General features: G+C 40.7%; 1 long non-coding RNA gene across 1 annotated transcript in view; it reads right to left on the reverse strand.

The window, feature by feature from the left end:
• The window catches only part of LOC118552793 (uncharacterized), a 28,701-nt gene extending 24,257 nt beyond the window's left edge, over nucleotides 1–4,444 (reverse strand). The window contains exon 1 of the long non-coding RNA XR_013442454.1: nucleotides 4,037–4,444. This is a non-coding gene — a long non-coding RNA (uncharacterized LOC118552793). The remainder of the gene's footprint in view (nucleotides 1–4,036) is intronic.
• Between the last annotated feature and the right edge of the window lie 1,556 nt (nucleotides 4,445–6,000).

Genomic DNA, 6,000 nt, shown 5'->3' on the forward strand with positions numbered 1-6,000 from the left:
ATAGGTTAGAAATCCACCTGGGGGTTATATAACCATATACTTTATTTTCTCTGTCTCTGGATTTTAATTTCTTTACAAATCTCCAGATGAACAATGGTAATGTATTAATCTACTTAATATTTTATCACCTGTGATTCAAAATCATTTACAGGTTTTAGAAAATACGCTAAGTTAACATTAATCAATCATGTTGATTATAAGGATTTGTAAGGGAAATATGGTAACAAAACATACACTTTTAAGTGAAAACTATAGATTCACATAATTTGAGTAATTCACAAAATTATAGTAATTCACAAAACTATAGATTCACATTATATTGGGTAAATATTATATAAGTTCCAGTAGTATAAGAAACAATTTATAAAATACCGGTTCTTTATTTTTTTTAAGTTTTATTTATTTAAGTAATCTCTACACCAAACGTGGGGCTCGAACTCATGCCTCTAAGATCAAGAGTTGCACATTCCTCCACCTGAGCCAGCCAGCTATCCCTAAAATACTGGTTCTTTAAAAGAATTAAATTTCATTGAATACTTGTGTTTACATTTACATACTCTTAAATATTAGTGTAAGTAATAATAATTGGGAAATTTGAACTTTCCACTTAATTTAACTTTTGGGGGGAAATTAAAAAAATTAAATTCAAAGTCTTGCAGGAACTAAAATACTACATTTGCATTTTCATTTCCTACTGTGGTAAAATCAAGAAGACCTATATCATCTTTTAGCTAAAATTCACAACATAATTTATTTTATCAAAGGGTTTACCTTGACTGAGAATATTAAAGGCATATACATTAGCATTTAATTTCCTTGCATTTATTTATTTTTCCATTTTATATCTGTTTATTTGAGAGCTTTGCCTGTAGAACTCCTCGTTGATAAAGGCACATTGTTGCAATATACCTCGGGGACGAGTAAGACAGAACCCCATCTGATAAAGAATGTACACAGGCAAGATTAGATGGCTGTTGCTTTCTTCTTTTCTCTTTCCTCCCCCAATTCCAAATCACAAACAGCAGCTGATTCCAAAGCCTCACCTGCTCCACTTGGCGCTGAGGGCTTCTGCTACACTTGTTTAAGATTAATTCTGAAACTGAGAAGGATTTTACGAAATGCACATTCATATCCGGAACACGTTCTTCCTCCTTAACACAAGGATTCTCAGGGACCCACACAGATCAAGAGTCCGTAATTTAGGATTCTGGCAAGATTCTTGGTCAAACAAAACCAACATTCGGAAGACATTCCCCAAGGGTGAGGGTAAGAGTTGCTGGAACTGAATCAGTAGTTGGTCCACACCCCTGCACTGGGCAGCGAATGTCCTTCTGTCCTTGAAAGACATATCCCTGGCTTATGCTGCAGGGAAAGCTGGGCTAATTCAAACACCAGATACCGATTCAGCAGAAAGCAACATTTTTCTCCTAGAATTCAAACTGAATTGTTTCAGATATTTCCTTAGAAAGTCATACAATGAGAAACATGCAGGAGATACACTGGCTAACGTGTCTGTGTGCAGAAGGTAGAAGACTTCTCCCCCACAGAGCCCCTTTGTGTACAGGTTAGAAAATGCTCAGGAGTTTATTTGAATCAGGGGAGGGAGGGCTCCCGCCCTCATCCAGACACTTACGAGCTTCTCCAGGATGTACAGGCAACTGGGATTGCTCACTAGCATGGAACAGTCTACCATTATCAGCTCAAATTGTGGCCACATGCAGCCACCAGGGGATTAACCCCGGCATTTCCCAGCACCCAAAGCATCATAAGCATCACAAGTCTGTCGGGGTGAATCTGGAACTCTCAGACAGGCCAGTAGCTTGTTTCCCTTGACTTGGGAAAGAGGTGGGTCATCAACATAAAGTAAGTGGCAAAATACCCTTGAAGGGTCCAAAACTAAGACACTGATGAGCAATGTTAGTGATCGGTGTACCCATTGTCATTTGCTGGTAAGATTCTCCAGATAATTACACGAGGGACAGATTACTTTAGAAAATGGGAACTCTGGAGAGAAAAATGAGGGAGCTTGGGGGTTTCCCAACAGGAGGCTCCAAATGAAGACTATGCTGCATTTCTTTGTCTTCGGGAAAATATAAGCTGGGTGGTAGTGCCTTGTGCAAGAACAGCGAAAGGAAGTCCCATAATTCACAGACCTTGGGAGGAAGCACCTGGGCCGTGGTTGCACGCAGACCACTTGGCAGAGGGGATCAAGGGCTTCCTTATATTTATTTTATAGAGTAACGGAATTCTCTGAACCTTGATTAGAAGTCTTAGTACTGAAGAGTCTCTTAAAATCTTTGTGAGTGCTAATTTTTGGCCTGGTGTGAATTTGCATATCATTGGGCCTGATCTGCATATTTATTTTATAACTCAGCAGGGACCATGAAGCTATTAAACCAAAGTTAGATTTTCCCCGTTTCCCATCCAAAAACATTTTGAAGAAAGGGCTTAGATTTGAAAACAACAATAGTGCTTAAATTTGTATTTGTTTATTTTGTAGGTTATTTACACATATTTTGTTTTATTCTTCTAAGAATGTAAAATTTACCTTTTCCCAAAGGTTTTAATACTCAACTGAGTAGTTTCATTTTTTTCCACTGGAAGTCATTTTTTTCTAAGTGAAAAAAACCATTAAAAGATTCATCCTTTTGAAGACTAATTTCTTTAATCTATTTAAATGTATTAACATAAATTACAGAGCGCAATTTACAGCTCAAGTCTTCTTGTAAACATGGTGTTCTGTGATTTGGAAGGTTTTCTTTTATTTTTCTCTCAGCCTGTAGGGCTTTTCACAAAAAGCTAGCACATTTAAAGTATTGGAGTTATGGCTTGATTTCTTAATTTTTCACCCTGGGAGACACTGAATCCCTTTACCTGAGATTTATATAAGTGCTCACTGATCTCTTGAAACCGATACAAATAAGAAATTCACTGAGGTTGAGAGACATTACGGAAGTATTTTCTGCAAAATATTTTCTACAGAGCAGGCCTAATTAATTCAAAAGACTCTTTGATATCAAACTCGTTTCATGTCACCCATAGTGTGTCCAGACCAATCCTCCAGAAACCAGCAAACTGAAATATCTATTGGGGTTCCAATCCCTTGGATTCCCCACTCCTGATCCTTTACTTCATACCAATTCAAATGCAATTCAGCTGGGCTTTAACATGGGGTAGAAAATCTCAAACAACCGAAGAAATGTTCAAATCATTAGGCAATCTAGGGGCACCTGGGTGGCTCACCCTGTTGAGCGTCAGACTCTTGGTTTTGGCTGGGGTGGTGATCTGGGGTCCTGATCTCCCGATGGTGGGACTGAGGCCCTGCCTGTCCACTCTCAGTGGGGTGTCTACTAGGGATTCTCTCTCTCTCCTTTTTCTCTGCTCCTCCCCCCTCAGATAAATAAATAATTAAATAAATAATCTTTTAAAAATTATTAGGTAACCTAAAGATTAAGCTGTAGCATCTTTTTCCCTAAGGAGAAGAAACCATGCATACATTCATTAAAACAGCGACCCTGAGCCTCCCTGAACCATCATACACACATTTATCCTCTAGGGGGCGGTAGTTCCCTGTTTCTGGGGGAAAACAACCCTCTCTGGGCCAGAGTTTTGCAGCTCTGAGCCTCCAGGGAAAATTCACTTAGCTAGACCATAATTTGAACAGAAAGAAAACACTCCAGCTTCGAATCAGATAAAATTCTAACCCAGAAACTAGAAGCATTCATTCCAGGAGACAGAAGCACAAGAGCTCTTCCATCGGCTCTGACTGCAGGCAGGTTCATAAATAAGACTCTACCTGTATTGTCTGGATTCATACCCATGAACATCTGGCAAAAGGCACAAGACAATAATCCACAACAACAGGAAACAGAAACTGCAATTTTTCACTTCCCAATGCTCTACAGATGTTCTTAGGCAGTCGCAACTTGATGTCCTTCTTAGAAACAGATCTCAGAGACACGTACCCCAACAAGACCCAAATGGATCATCATTGCCTGGGCTCCCTCCGTAAACAGAGCCTGAGACAGGGACTTACCTGGAAAGGCTAGAGCCATGGTGCAGGCGTGAGGAACCGGTAGGGTGATCAGTCATCCCTGTTTGCTGGGGACTGAGGGGGTTTGCAAGGTGTGAGACTTTCAGTGATAAAATCCGGGAAATCCCAAGCAAACTGGAACAAGTTGGTCATTAGAGGAACTGGGGAGCTAGCCCCAGGGAAGGAAGGAAATACAGTGCAAGGCTGAGCTGATGCATTGGTTTGATCTCATAGGACCGAACAGGGTGCATCTCAGAATTAGGGAGCATTTATCCATGGGTTCTCATCCCCTAGTAGACAAGCATTGCCCCTTGGGATGTTCATTTGTCCCACATCCAGGGCTCACATGCATGAATGAGTGCCTGTGAGCTCGCACAGGCATTTCTCACTGTGTCTTCTGAGAAGCCGTGGGCAGACAGTGAGAGAAACACGATGCGGCTGAGGCCCACTGCTGTGGGGTCACGCCTACACAGATCCGGTTGCAGCAGCAATGGCTGGAGTCAAAACTGGACTGACGGGGTGTGAGGGGGGGCAAGAAGTGTCCACTACATGAAGGTTAATTTGGTTTCCCCTTGGTTGGCTCATATTTGAGTTCCACTTGGGGTCACCAACCTCTGCTCTTAGCTTCACATCAGTTTATCAATTTAAATGAGATTTAGGAAAAAACCTCTCAAATTCTTTGTTTAAATAAGTAATTCTGGGGGCGTCTGGGTGGCTCAGTCGGTTGGGCAACTGACTCCTGGTTTCGGCTCAGTTCATGGTCTTGGGGTCGTGGGACCCTGCCCTGTGTTGGGCTCTGCGCTCGGCGCAGCCTCCCTTCCCCTCTCTCCCTCCCCCGTCCCCCCTACTCGTGGGTACGCCCGTGCATGTCTGGGCATGTGCACTCTCTCAAATAAATAAAATCTTTAAAATAAATAAATAAATAAATAAATAAATAAATAAATAATAAGTAATTCTACAGAGTGGTTTTATTTTCCCTCATGTATATTGAGGAAGGTGCCATTCCAATGATCCCATCTTGGCAAAAATAATAATAATAATAATAATTCACAGGTATTTGTACCTTCCAAAAAATCTGAGGGAATTCAAGTGTCGTCACTAGTGTAAAACATTATCAAGACAACTGTATTAAGAAGCTGGGGCTGGTGTATTGAATTAAGAATATGCGGACTATGGCACACGGCACCCACATGATCAGCAGCAGGCAGCTCCCTCAGTATCCAAGCTCCCACCTTGGGGAAGTGAACCCCATGGTGATCTTGCTCGAAGGTGCAGTTTCAATACACCCCACAGAGGATAGTCCTCTGTCCCAGGTCAGGAGCCAGTGGGAGATAGAGAGCAGAGTAGCAAGCACCTATTGCCTGTAAGTGGCTGAGGCAGAGGTCACTTTTTGTGGGCTTAACTCCATATGATGATTTTAGAAGGTGCTCTGGGAAAAGTAAAGCGGGAACTTATGGTGGGAATTCTAAACTTAACTCCTTATCTAAATGTCCAGACTCTGGGTGTGAGTAGGGTTATCATACTGTAAAATGCCTAGACAGCAACTCAGAAAAACAAAAGTTACTTTTCTCATCAACAAACAATCAAAATTACAGAGTTTAGAGGTTAAGGCATACTGTCACAAGACATAGCAACAATCTCTGAAGCCTAGATGTCTTGTAAAACTTTTTGGAAATCGTATTTGCAAGCATGACTTATATGTATTTATATATATAAATATATATATATATTTTAATTTTCATAGTTCTTTTAAGCTCTTTATTACAGAAAATTCTTAGAATCTCCTTGTACTATCAACAACCATCAGATTTTAGCTGTTCTTTTTCCACGTCCCTCTGTTAAGAACACATGAAGCAGCTAGCCACAGAAAAACTAGTTATGTGATCCTAAACAAACAAAAGCACTATTTGTCTCAGGTAACATAAAGTCTAGAGATAGGCAGTCCAAGCTGTAAAATTAAATGATGT

The sequence above is a fragment of the Halichoerus grypus genome, chromosome 11 (assembly GCF_964656455.1).
Source record: "Halichoerus grypus chromosome 11, mHalGry1.hap1.1, whole genome shotgun sequence".
Taxonomy (NCBI): Eukaryota; Metazoa; Chordata; class Mammalia; order Carnivora; family Phocidae; genus Halichoerus; species Halichoerus grypus.